The sequence below is a fragment of the Amblyraja radiata genome, chromosome 30 (genome assembly GCF_010909765.2).
Source record: "Amblyraja radiata isolate CabotCenter1 chromosome 30, sAmbRad1.1.pri, whole genome shotgun sequence".
In the NCBI taxonomy this organism is placed as follows: domain Eukaryota; kingdom Metazoa; phylum Chordata; class Chondrichthyes; order Rajiformes; family Rajidae; genus Amblyraja; species Amblyraja radiata.
In genome coordinates this window covers 17,486,854-17,499,753 of record NC_045985.1, presented here as the reverse complement: position 1 = coordinate 17,499,753, position 12,900 = coordinate 17,486,854, and the positions used below count along the sequence as shown (strand labels likewise).

The window sequence follows — 12,900 nt, the reverse complement described above, 5'->3', positions numbered from 1 at the left end:
TGACACGTACTCAGTGGGACAGGCAGTTGTATAAGACGTTAGTGAGGCTCTATTTTTAAAGTATTGTGTTCAGTTCTGGGCACCGTGTGACAGGAAATATGTTGTCAAGCTGGAAAGGATACAGGAAGTGTTGATGAGGATGTTGCCAGGACTAGAGGGTGTGAGCTATAGGCAGAAGTTGAGTCTGGGACTCTATTCCTTGGTGCGCAGGAGGATGAGGGGTGATCAAATAGAGGTGTATAAAACCATGAGAGTAATAGATCGGGTAGATGCACAGAGTCTCTTGCCCAGAGTAGGGGAATCGAGGACCAGAGGACATAGGTTTAAGGTGAAGGGGGAAAAATTTAATAGGAATCTGAGCTGTAACTTTTTCACACAAAGGGCGGTGGGTGTATGGAACAAGCTGCCAGAGGAGGTAGTTGAGGCAGGGACTATCCCAATGTTTAACAAACAGTTAGACAGGTACATGGATAGGACAGGTTTGGAGTGATATGGACAAAGCGCAGGCAGGTGGGACTAATGTAGCTGGGACATGTTGGCTGTTGTGGGCAAGTTGGGCTGAAGGGCCTGTTTCCCCACTGTATCACTCTATGACTTCTATGATTAAGCAGGACTTCCCTTTCAAGCCAATGTCTGCCTGCTCCTGTCTCAGTGAACTGAGCGCCAAATACTAGGGATGTTGAGGCTCTATAAGGCGCTGATCAGACCGCATCTGAAGCATTGTGAGCAGTTTTGGGCCTCATATCTGAGGAAGGATGTGGAGAGGGTCCAGAGGAGGTTCACGAGAATGATCCCAGGAATGACTTGGTTGGCATGTGATGAGCCTTTGTCGGCACTGGGCCTGTACTCACTGGAGTTTGAAAGGATGAGGGGGGGGATCTCATTGAAACATACAGAATAATGAAAAGCCTGGATAGAGTGGATGTGGTGAGAATGTTTCCATTACTGGGAGTCTAAGACCAAAGGCCATAACATCAGAATTAATCGACGTTCCTTTAGGAAGGAGATGAGGAGGAATTTCTTTAGTCAGAAGGTGGTGAATCTGTGGAATTCTTTGCCACAGACGGCTGTGGAGGCCATCAATTGTTATTTGTAAGGCAGAGATAGATAGATTCTTGATTAGTACGGGTGTCAGGGGTTATGGGGAGAATGGGGTTGAGAGGAAAAAATAGATAGATCAGCTATGATTGAATGGCAGAGTAGATTTGATGGGCCGAATGGCCTAATTCTGCTCCTATATCTTATGAAAATGGCAGCCTGCATCACCAGAGACCCCACACCACCCTGGCCACACTCTCATTTCTCATTTCACCCCTGCCATCGGGAAGAAGGTACAGCAATCTGAAAACTGTAATGTCCAGATTCAGGAACAGCTTCTTCCCTACAACCACCAGTCTCTTGAACGCTATGAACTGCAAGTAAAATCCAAACTACAAACTGCCTCGGTTGCACTGGGGACCTAGGGATCTGTTTTGTTCTGCACCATATTGCTTATATGCCCAACACACTGTGATCTAGGTGAAAATTAGTTACAGACAATGAGACTCAGCAGGACGACAGTGAAACTAGTGCAACAACTAGGGTGAGGGAGAGACGGGGAGAGAGGATGCAAGGGTTACAGTTCCTTCCGACACAGATCCTAACCATGTTCTCCAGAGATGCTGCCTGATCCACTGAGTTACTCCAGCACTTTGTGTCCAATTTTTAATGACAATATTTCCGTCTGCATCTGCCTGTTTCCCATTGCTCCAAGCTCTGCTCGTGAACACAAGTTAGTCCCCTCACTTCAGGTAGCCCCGGCATTCCCTCTCTCTCCATCCCTCCCCCACCCAAGTCGCACCAGCTTCTCGTTCCCACCCAACAAACAGCTAACAATGGCCTGTTTCCTTTATCATCATTACTTTTTTGCATATCTTCCATTCATTGTTCTTTATCTCTCCACATCATCGTCTATATCTCTCGTTTCCCTTTTCCCTAACCAGTTTGAAGAAGGGTCTCGACATGAAAAGTCACCCATTCCTTCTCTCCAGAGATGCTGCCTGTCCCGCTGAGTTAAGCCAGCTTTTTCTTTCTATCTTCGGTTTAAACCAGCAGCTGCACTTCCTTCCTACACACCAGTTAGATTGTTGGTCGATTGAGTTTCAAAACTGAAACTGATTTTCTGAACCTGAATAATGATAAACAAACTACTGTAGATTGGAAGAAGTGACTCAACTTGAAATGTCCCCGATCCATTTTCTTCAGAGATGCTGCCTGACCTGCTGAATGTTGGTTTTAGTTTTAGACTAGACTAAGTGGGACCCATTGGGTCCCATGTTCACACGGGAGGGCTGGGCTCCCAATGCAATATTCCACCTCTACCCCAATTCCAATATTGGTGGCCAGTGGAGGGGGGAGGGGGCTTTCTGGAACTCTAGTATGGGTGTTTTGGGCCGAAGAGACTGGTTTTCAGAGGGCTAGTAAGGACATTGTGGGCCGAATGGATTCTTGGGCTGGCAGCTCATTCACTCAGGCCTGGTGAGCTGGCAGGCCTGTTGAGCTGGCAACTCAATCACTCAGGCCTGGTGGGCTGGCAGCTCATCACTCAGGGCTGGTGGGCCGGCAGCTCATCACTCAGGCCTGGTGGGCCGGCAGCTCAGTCACTCAGGGCTGGTGGGCTGGCAGGCCTGTTGAGCTGGCAACTCAATCACTCAGGGCTGGTGGGCCGGCAGCTCAGTCACTCAGGGCTGGTGGGCTGGCAGCTCATCACTCAGGCCTGGTGGGCCGGCAGCTCAGTCACTCAGGGCTGGTGGGCCGGCAGCTCAGTCTCTCAGGGCTAGTGGGCCGGCAGTTCAGCCACTCAGGGCTGGTGGGCCGGCAGCTCATCACTCAGGCCTGGTGGGCCGGCAGCTCAGTCACTCAGGGCTGGTGGGCCGGCAGCTCAGTCACTCAGGGCTGGTGGGCCGGCAGCTCAGTCACTCAGGGCTGGCTGCTCAGAAACTGCCAGAAATTCTTCCCAAAACAGGTGAGAGACTCTGTGAGAGAGAAGGGGGAGAGGGTGGAAAATCAATTTTAGACATTTTTCATCCTTTTCTACAGATCACAACAATGAAGGAGGAATGTCTATCCTGGCCTGAATCCCACAGGGAGCCAATGAAGGGAGGAAGAAAAATACTGGGGTGAAGTTTAATACTTGCAGGGGGAATACTTAGTGATGGGCCTAAGAGACTCCTCCTGGGCTAGTACAGACTTGATGGGCCTGTAAAAAAAAATCCGAGTGCAATCTCAGTGAAAGGGCCAAAATGCTCATCCTTTATTTATATAGCACATTTTTTAGTCAACTTGCATTGACCCCAAAGTGCTTCACATAATTACATCCACACACACAGGCAAAGGTGGGTGAAGTGTCTTGCCCAAGGACACAACGACAGTATGCACTCCAAGCGGGATTCGAACCGGCTACCTTCTGGTTGCCAGCCGAACACTTAGCCCATTGTGCCATCTGTCATCCTGGGCTAATATGGGCATTTTGGGCAAAAGTGACTGGTTTCTGGGCTAATAGGGGCCTTGTGGGTCGAAATGAGTGGCTTCAGGTTGGCCAAAGGTGGGCTGGCAGTTCACTCACTCACAGCTGGTGGGCTGGCAGTTGACTCACGGCTGGTGGGCTGGCAGTTGACTCAGGGCTGGTGGGCTGGCAGTTCAAGCACAGTTCAAGCACAGTGCAGGCCAACAATTCAGTTCAAGCACAGTGCAAGCCAACAATTCATTTCAAGCACAGTGCAGGCCAACAATTCATTTCATTTCAAGCACAGTGCAGGCCAACAATTCATTTCATTGCAAGCGCAGTGCAAGCCAACAATTCTTTTCATTTCAAGCAGAATACAGGCTAACAATTCATTTCATTTCATTTGAAGCACAGTGCAGTCTAACAATTCATTTCATTTCACGCACAGTGCAGGTTAATAATTAATTCATTTCAAGCACAGTGCAAGCCAACAATTCATTTCATTTCGAGCACAGTGCAGGCTAACAATTCATTTCATTTCATTTGAAGCACCGTGCAGTCTAACAATTCATTTCATTTCAAGCAGAGTGCAGGCTAACAATTCATTTCATTTCAAACACAGTGCAGGCTTCCAATTCATTTCATTTCCGGAAGGGGCGTTACTTTCATCATGACAGGCGAGAAGACCAATCAGCTGTTCTCACGATTTTTTAAACATTCATAACTTTTTTATTATTTCACCGATCGGAAATATCCTTGGGGCGGTTGAAGGAGAGGAGCACGGTGAGTAAGATGGCAAAAAAATCATAGCTATATAGGGTAGCGTTTTTTCTATAATGTATTTACAACGTAGGCAGGTAGTGGTCAAGATGAGACTTTTAGTCATAGTATAGATATATGATACGTTACAATAGAACTTTATTTATCTCAGAAGGAAAATTGATTTGCCAACATACAATAGAACTTTATTTATCTCAGAAGGAAAATTGATTTGCCAACAGCCATAAAGACACAATAAGATGAAACATGAAATCAAAGTGATGAGTGGAAAGGATTGGGGGTGTGCAAAGATTGGGGAGGTGGTGGGGTGGGGGGGGGGGGGGGGGGGGGGGGGGGGGTGAGTCAGTCTGCCCAAAGACAGAAGGGGAGGAGTTGTACAGTTTGATAACCTCATGTGGCCTTCTGTGCTGCATCTTGGAATACACAGTTACATGTTGTTTGAACCATGGTGAGAATACAATTGATCTCATATTTAGTTCAGAGATGCAGTGTGGAAACAGGCCCTTCAGCCCACCGAGTCTGTGCCAACCAACGATCACCCCGCACACTAGCACTATCCTGCACACACTAGGGTCAATTAAAAATCTTTACCGAAACCAATTAACCGACAAACCTGTACGTCTTTGGAGTGTGAGAGGAAACTGGAGCACCTGGAGAAAACCCACAGAGGTCACGGGGAGAAGGTACAAACTCAGCACAGACAGCAACTCGTGGTTGGGATCGAACCCGGGTCTCTGCCTCTGTGAGATAGCAACTCTACCGCTGAGCCCCCTACCTTGTGTGAAAAGGTTGCCCCTCAGATTCCTATTAAATGTTCTCCCTTCACCTTAAAGCTATGTCCTCTGGTCCTCGATTCCCCTACTCTGGGTAAGAGACTCTGTGCATCTACCCGATCTATTCCTCTCACGATTTTATTTTAAATATTTTAACGGAGGGGATGGCGTGGGGATGGAGGGGAAGGGAAGGGGTGGAGGGCAAGGGAGGGGAGGGAGAGGGGGGAGGGAGGGGGATGGGGTAGACTGGCTGAAGGATGGGGTAGGATGAATGGGAGAGATGGATGTATGGTGATGGGAGGGATGGGGGGGGGGGGAGGGGAGCGGGAGAGGATGGGACATCCAGTGAATTACAGAGAGAGTGCTCTTTTGGGAGAACAGAAGACCAAACCGTGGTGGGATTGGGTTGTAGCTGGTGGCAAAGTCAAAGAATAATGTGGAGAAGAGTCTCAACCCGAAACATCACCCATTCCTTCTCCCCAGAGATGCTGCCTGTCCCGCTGAGTTACTCCAGCACTTTGTGTCTATCTTCGGTGTAAACCCGCATCTGCAGTTCCCTCCTACACATCATGAGAGGCGCATTCGGAGCAAGGAATTGCAGATACTGGTTTACACAAAGTGCTGGAATAACTCAGCGGGTCGAGCAGCATCTCTGGAGAGAAGGAATCGTCAGAAGAAGGGTCTCGACCCGAAAGGTCACCCATTCCTTCTCTCCAGAGATGCTGCCTGTCCCGCTGAGTTACTCCAGTACTGTGTGTCTAACCACACTTTATGTGCGCTTTTCTATTACGGGCAGCGGGGGTGGAGCTTAAGGCAGGAGCGCACTATATATAAAACGTAAATGATCCGAGCAACTTTTATCAACCCGGATATCTACCGCCGAGTGAGTATTTTTTAACTGTTTTATGCAAATTAGAGCACTGACTGAATCTATAGTGGGGGGATTCCAGGATGGAAGGACTTCTAATAGTTCTTGTGAAACATTTACACCAGTCCACGTTAAGCTGCTTGTAAATAATGTGGCAGTCTGTCTCACTGGAGATAGACTATCCAGTCTCTCTCACTGGCGAGAGACACAAAAATGCTGGAGTAACTCAGCGGGACAGGCAGCGTCTCTGGAGAGAAGGAATGGGTGACATTTCAGGTCAAGTCTGACTTGGTTCTGAAGAAGGGTCTCGACCCGAAACGCCACCCATTCCTTCTCTCCAGAGATGCTGCCTGTCCCGCTGAGTTACTCCAGCATTTTGTGTCGATCTCAAGGTAAACTTAAACCAAACACCTTTCGACCCAGTAGAGGGCGAGAGACCCAAAGGTAAACTTGGACTGTGTGTGTGTGTGTGTGTGTCTCACTGGAGATAGACTATCCAGTCTTTCTCACCGGAGAGAGACACAAAATGCTGGAGTAACTGAGCGGGACAGGCAGCGTCTCTGGAGAGAAGGGATGGGTGACATTTCGCGTCGAGACCTTTCTTCAGAGTCTCAGCGTCTCTCAGCTGAGTTCCTGGATTTGAAGATGAAACTAGACTGGAGTTGCTGCCTCACAGCGCCAGAGTCCCGGGTCCCAGCCTGACCTCGGGTGCTGTCTGTACAGGCTTTGTACCTTCTCCCCTGTGACCGTGTGGGGTTTTCACCGGGTTTCCCCCCAAACTTCAAAGACCTCCAGGTTTTTAAATTGGCTTCGTTGAAACATAATGATTTGTCTCTGGTGGGTGTAGGATAGTGTTAGTGTGCGGGGAGGGGGGGTTGCTGGGCGGCATGGTCAGCAAAGGCTGTTTCCACTAGTGGGAGAGTCTAGGACCAGAAGTCACAGCCTCAGAATTAAAGGATGTTCCTTTAGGAAGGACTTGATGAGGAATTTCTTTAGTCAGAGGGTGGTGAATCTGTGGAATTCATTGCCATTCAAGGCTGTGGAGGCCAAGTCAATGGATATTTTTAGGGCAGAGATAGATAGATTCTTGATTAAACATAGAAAATAGGTGCAGGAGGAGGCCATTTGGCCGTTCGAGCCAGCACTGCCATTATGAGTTATTCCAGCACTTTGTGATCATGGCTGATCATAGACAATCAGTAACCCGTGCCTGCCTTCTCCCCATATCCCTTGATTCCACTAGCCCCTAGAGCTCTATCTAACTCTATTAAATCCATCCAGTGACTTGGCCTCCACTGCCTTCTGTGGCAGAGAATTCCACAGATTCACAACTCTCTGGGTGAAAACGTTTTTCTCATCTCAGTTTTAAATGACCTCCCCTTTATTCTTAGACTGTGGCCCCTGGTTCTGGACTCCCCCAACATTGGGAACATTTTTCCTGCATCTAGCTTGTCCAGTACTTTTATAATTTTATACCTTTCTATAAGATACCCTCTCATCCTTCTAAATTCCAGTGAATACAATCCCAGTCTTTCTAATCTTTCCTCATATGACAGTACCATGTGCTCTAATTTTGCCCACCAATCTCTGTGTGGGGCCTTATCAGTTTTCTGAAAGCCCAGATACACTACATCCACTGGCTCTCGTTCATCCATTTTATTTGTCATATCCTCAAAAAATTCCCGAAGATTAGACAAGCAGGATTTCCCCTTCATAAATCCATGCTGACTTGGACTAATCCTTTTACTGCTCTCCAAATGCCCCATTATTACCTCTTTAATAATTGACTCCAGCAACTTCCCCACCACTGATGTCAGGCTAACTGATCTATAATTCCCCGTTTTCTCTCTCGCTCCTTTCTTAAAAAATGGGATAACATTAGCTACCCTCCAATCCACAGGAACTGATCCTGAATCTACAGAACATTGGAAAATGATCACCAATGCATCCACGATTTCTAGAGCCACCTCCTTGCATACCACCAGGCCCTGTGGATTTATCAGCTTTCAGTCCCATCAGTCTACCCAATACTATTTCTCGCCCATTGCAAATTTCTTTCAGTTCCTTTGTCCCGCTAGATCCTCTGTCCTCCAGTACATCTGGGAGATTGTTTGTGTCTTCCTGAGTGAAGACAGTACCAAAGTACTTATTCAACTCTTCTGCCATGTCCTTGTTCCCCATAATAATTTCACCTGTTTCTGCCTTCAAGGGTCCCACATTTGTCTTTACTCATTTTTTTCTCTTAACATACCTAAAGAAGGTTTTACTGTCCTTCTTTATATTCCTGGCCAGCTTCCCCTCGTACTTCATCTTTTCAGCCCGTATTGCCCGTTTTGTTTCCTTCTGTTGTCCTTTGAACGTTTCAATCCTCTGGCTTCCCGCTACTCTTTGCTATGTTATACACCTTTTCATTTAGTTTTATTCCATCCCTAACTTCCCTTGTCAGCCACAGTTGCCTCTTACTCCCCTTAGAATCTTTCTTCCTCTTTGGAATTAAATGATCCTGCAACTTCTGGATTATGCCCTGAAATTCCTGCCATTGCTGTTCCACCGTCATTCCTGCTAGGATCCTTTTCCAGTCGACCTTGGCCAGCTCCTCTCTCATGCCTTCATAGTCCCCTTTGTTCAACTGTAACACTGTATGGCCACTGGTAGTACGGGTGTCAGGGGTTATGGAGAGAAGACAGAAGAATGGGGTTAGGAGGGAGAGATAGATCAACCATGATTGATGGCTGAGTAGACTTGATGGGCTGAATGGCCTAATTCTGACCTATCACTCATGAACTTATGTAAAGGAATAGGTGACTTTCCGAGTTGAGACTCGAAATGGATAGGACGGGTTTGGAGGGATATGGACCAAATGCTGGGCAGGTGGGACTAGTGTAGGTGGGTGTTGGCCAGTGTGGGCAAGTTGGGCCGAAGGGCCTGTTTCCACACTATATCACTCTACGACTCAGTGGGTCGGGCAGCATCTGTGGAGGGAAGTGGACAGACAAGGTATTGGGTCGGGACCTTCTTCAGACTAATCCGTGCATGACTTTATATTTGGCTCATGATTGCAGCATCTGCAGTTCTTGTGTCCACACGGAACTGATCAAGTGGTGAACTTCAAGTGACCTCGCTTGAAGTAGGTCAATAGCATTCAAAGCACGTCCTTCAAAATTGACTTTGCCAACTTCATGTAAATAGTGACCTCTCTAACTTCAAGCATATATTGACTTGTCTAACTACATGTAAATAGTGACCTCTCTAACTTCAAGCATATATTGACTTGTCTAACTACATGTAAATAGTGACCTCTCTAGCTTCAAGCATATATTGACTTCTCTAACTTCAAGTAAATAGTGACTTCTCTAACCAAGTAAATATTAACTTCTCTAATTTCAACAAATTGTTGCATTCCCTCTCTCTCCATCGCTCCCCCTTCCCAGTATCCGATGTCTGACTGTCCTTGTTTACATTTTATCTGTTTGCTTCGTTGTCACCTTCTCCCAGCTAACAAAGATCTATTCTACATTTTCTTAGATCTCCATCCACTTTGTCTCATTTTCACACCTTACACTTCCTTGTCTCTGTGTCTCCCTCTCCACTGACTCTCAGCCTGAAGAAGGGTCTCTACCAGAAACGTCACCCGCTCCTTCTATGCAGAGATGCTGCCTGTCCCGCTGAGTTAATCCAGTTTTTTGTGTCTATCTTCGGTTTAAACCAACATCTGTAGTTCCTTCCTGCAAAACTAAATTCTGTTTCTTCCATTTCCTTCCATTGCTACGCAGACGATACCCAACTCTAACTCCCCCCGAAGCCCAAAAAACAATCTAATCTGTTTAACCTTACCCGCTGCCTCGAGGATATAAAGTGTTGGATGGCCCAGAACTTCCTCCAACTAAACGAGAGTAAGTCTGAGGTCATCCTTCTCGGCCCCTTGGACTCAATCAAAATGATAGCAGGCAGCCTTGGAAGCCTTACCCCACTACTCAAACCTCACGTCAAAAACCTTGGCGTGATATTTGACTCAGCACTGAAATTTGACAAACAAATCAATGCCGTGGTAAAAGCTAGTTTCTTTCAGCTTCAGACGATAGCTAAAATAAAACAATTCCTCCAGTTTGATGACCTGGAAAAGATCATCCACACATTCATCTCCTCCCGCCTAGATTACTGCAACTCCCTCTACACTGGCATCAGCTAAACTTCCCTGTCCCGCCTGCAACTGGTCCAAAACGCCACAGTGTGCGAGACTCCTGACGGGCACCCGAAAAAGGGACCACATCACCCCGATCCTGGCCTCTCTCCACTGGCTCCCTGTGCGGTTCCGTATACATTTCAAGATCCTCCTCCATGTCTGCAAAGCCCTCAATGGGCTTGTCCCCACCTACATAAAAAGTCTTCTCACCCACCACTCCACCTCCAGGCCCCTCAGATCGGCCGACTTGGGGTTGCTGAATATCCCACGGTCTAGGCATAAGCTCAGGGGCGACCGTGCCTTTGCGGTTGCAGCTCCTAGACTGTGGAACAGCATCCCCCTTCCCATCAGAACTGCCCCCTCCATCGACTCCTTTAAGTCAAGACTAAAGACTTATCTATACTCCCAAGCCTTTCCTGACGTCCTCTGAGTGAGGGCTACATGTATATATGTATGTAGTTTGTTTTGTTGTGCTATTCTTATAACAAATGTAAAGCACTTTGGCCAACGAGAGTTGTTATTTAAATGTGCTATATAAATAAATATGACTTGACTTGACTTGACTGTTACACTGTCACTGTTACTTATAGGATGCCGGGACTTGTTGCAGAAACGTCAAACGGACACGGCAGCCAACAAAAGAAAGGTAAAAGTTGCTATTTTCAGATGCTGAGGGAAGTGAAGATTCTCCATGTGTAGGAAGCAACAGCTGATGCTGGTTTCCACCGAAGATAGACACAAAATGCTGGAGTAACTCAGCGGGACAAGCAGCATCTCTGGAGAGAAGGGATTGTTTGTAGTTTCTAGGAGCAGCATGAGGCCATTCGGCCCATCAAGTCAACTCCCCCATTCAATCATGGCTGATCCATCTCTCCCTCCTAACCCCATTCTCCTGCCTTCTCCCCATAACCCCTGACACCCGCACTAATCAAGAATCTATCTGTCTCTGCCTTAAAAACATCCACTGACTTGGCCTCCACGGCCGTCTGTGGCAAAGAATCCCACAGATTCACCACCCTCTGGCTATAGAAATCCCTCCTCATCTTCTTTCTAAAGGTACGTCCTTTAATTCTGAGGCTGTGCCCTCTGGTCCTAGACTCTCCCACTAGTGGAAACATCCTCTCCACATCCACTCTGAATGTATCCAATGGACTTTTTGAAATCAAAAGCTTTTTGTTGTGTGATGTCCAGTCAGTGGGAAGATGATACATGATTATTATCAAGATAAAGGGGAGAATATTTAGTGCGAGATAAAGTCTGATTAAAGATAGTCCGAAGCTCTCCAATGAGGTAGATGGGAGGTCAGGACCGCTCTCTAGATGGTGAGAGGATGGTTCAGGCAAACAGGACCAGCTTAGAAGGGTGAGGCAGCATCACCCGGTGAGTTACTCCAGCATTTTGTGTCTACCTTCGATTTAAACCAGCATCTGCAGTTCTTTCCTACACGGCTTAGAAGGGTCTTTCATAGAGCAGGGTGAATGAAAATGGTCACAGTGAAGATGGTATCTGGATGAGAGAGGGAGGGGGGAGAGGTGATGGAGAGGGGGAGAGAGGGAGAGAGAGAGCAGGGGAGAGAGAGGGGGAGGGAGCGACGGAGAGAGGGAGGGAGGGAATGAAGGATAGAGGAGGAGGATGGAGAGAGGAGAGGGGAACGAAGGATAGGGGACGAGGTAGAGGGAGTGAGGAGGGGGAAGAGAGGGAGAAGAATGAGACGGGGGTGAGGGGGGGAGAGAGATAGAGAGAGGGCGAGGGATGGGTGGAGAGGAGGGAGGGGGAGAGGATGGCAGACGCGGGGGGAGAGGGAGTGCAGAGGGGGGAAGAGAGGAGGTGGAGATGAGTGACGAGGGGTGAGGGGGGGGAGAGGAGAGGGAGAGGAGTGATGAGGGAGAGGGACGAGAGAGGGGGAGGAGGGGAGAGGGGGAGAGTGGGAAGGGACGGATTGAGAGGGAGGGAGGCGGACGGAGGAGAAGGAGGGAGGAATGAAGGATAGGGAGAGAGAGGTAGCGGGAGGGTGAGGGGGTGAGGGAGGGCCGGGAGGAGAGAGGCGCGGAGAAGAGGGGAGGGTGAGACAGAGGGAGAGACGGGAGGGAGGGAGGGAAACAAAGGATAGGGAGGACGGAGTAGGTAGAGGGAGTGTAAGGGGGGAAAGAGATGGCGAGAGTGAGGAGGGGGTGAGGGGGGAGAGGAGCGGTGAGGAGGGGAGAAGACGTGAGAGGGCTAGAGAGGAAGCGAGAGAGGAGGGTAAGAGGTAGAGAGAGAGGGAGGGTGAGGAGAGGAGAGGAGAGAGAGAGTGGAAGAGTGAGGGAGGGGAGAGGGAGGGGGAGAGAGGGATGGGTGGAGAGGGAGAGAGGGGGAGAGGATGGAGAGAGAGGGAGGGTGAGAGGTAGAGAGAGAGGGAGAGGGGCTGGTGGGGAGCCACGGGTGATGGAAGGGGAGAGTGGGCAATACTTTAACATTTGATACATTTGTCACAGGTCACAAAGTGGCATCAAGAGAGAGCAAGAAGTGGGCACAGGACCAGTGGAGCAGGTGAGATGTGAGGTCACACGGTGACCCAGCGGTAGAGTTGCTGCCTCACAGCGCCGGCGACCCGGGTTCGATCCCGACTACGGGTGCTGTCTGTACGGAGTTTGCACGTTCTCTCTGTGAGTTTTCTCCGCTTTCTTCCCACACTCCAAAGACATGCATGTTTGCAGGTTTAATTGGCTTCGGTAAAGATTGTAAATTGTCCCTAGTGTGTGTGTGTAGGATAGTGTTAGTGTGCGGGGATCGCTGGTCACCCTGTTTCCACTCAATGGGCGCTGTATCTCTA

The 12,900-nt window shown here is 48.5% G+C and overlaps 1 long non-coding RNA gene across 1 annotated transcript; it reads left to right on the top strand.

The window, feature by feature from the left end:
• Window positions 1-5,877: 5,877 nt before the first annotated feature.
• LOC116990157 lies at window positions 5,878-12,665 on the top strand. The gene is made up of 3 exons (XR_004416446.1): window positions 5,878-5,920; window positions 10,679-10,734; window positions 12,563-12,665. It is a non-coding gene; the product is annotated as an uncharacterized LOC116990157 (long non-coding RNA).
• The last annotated feature ends 235 nt before the right edge of the window (window positions 12,666-12,900 follow it).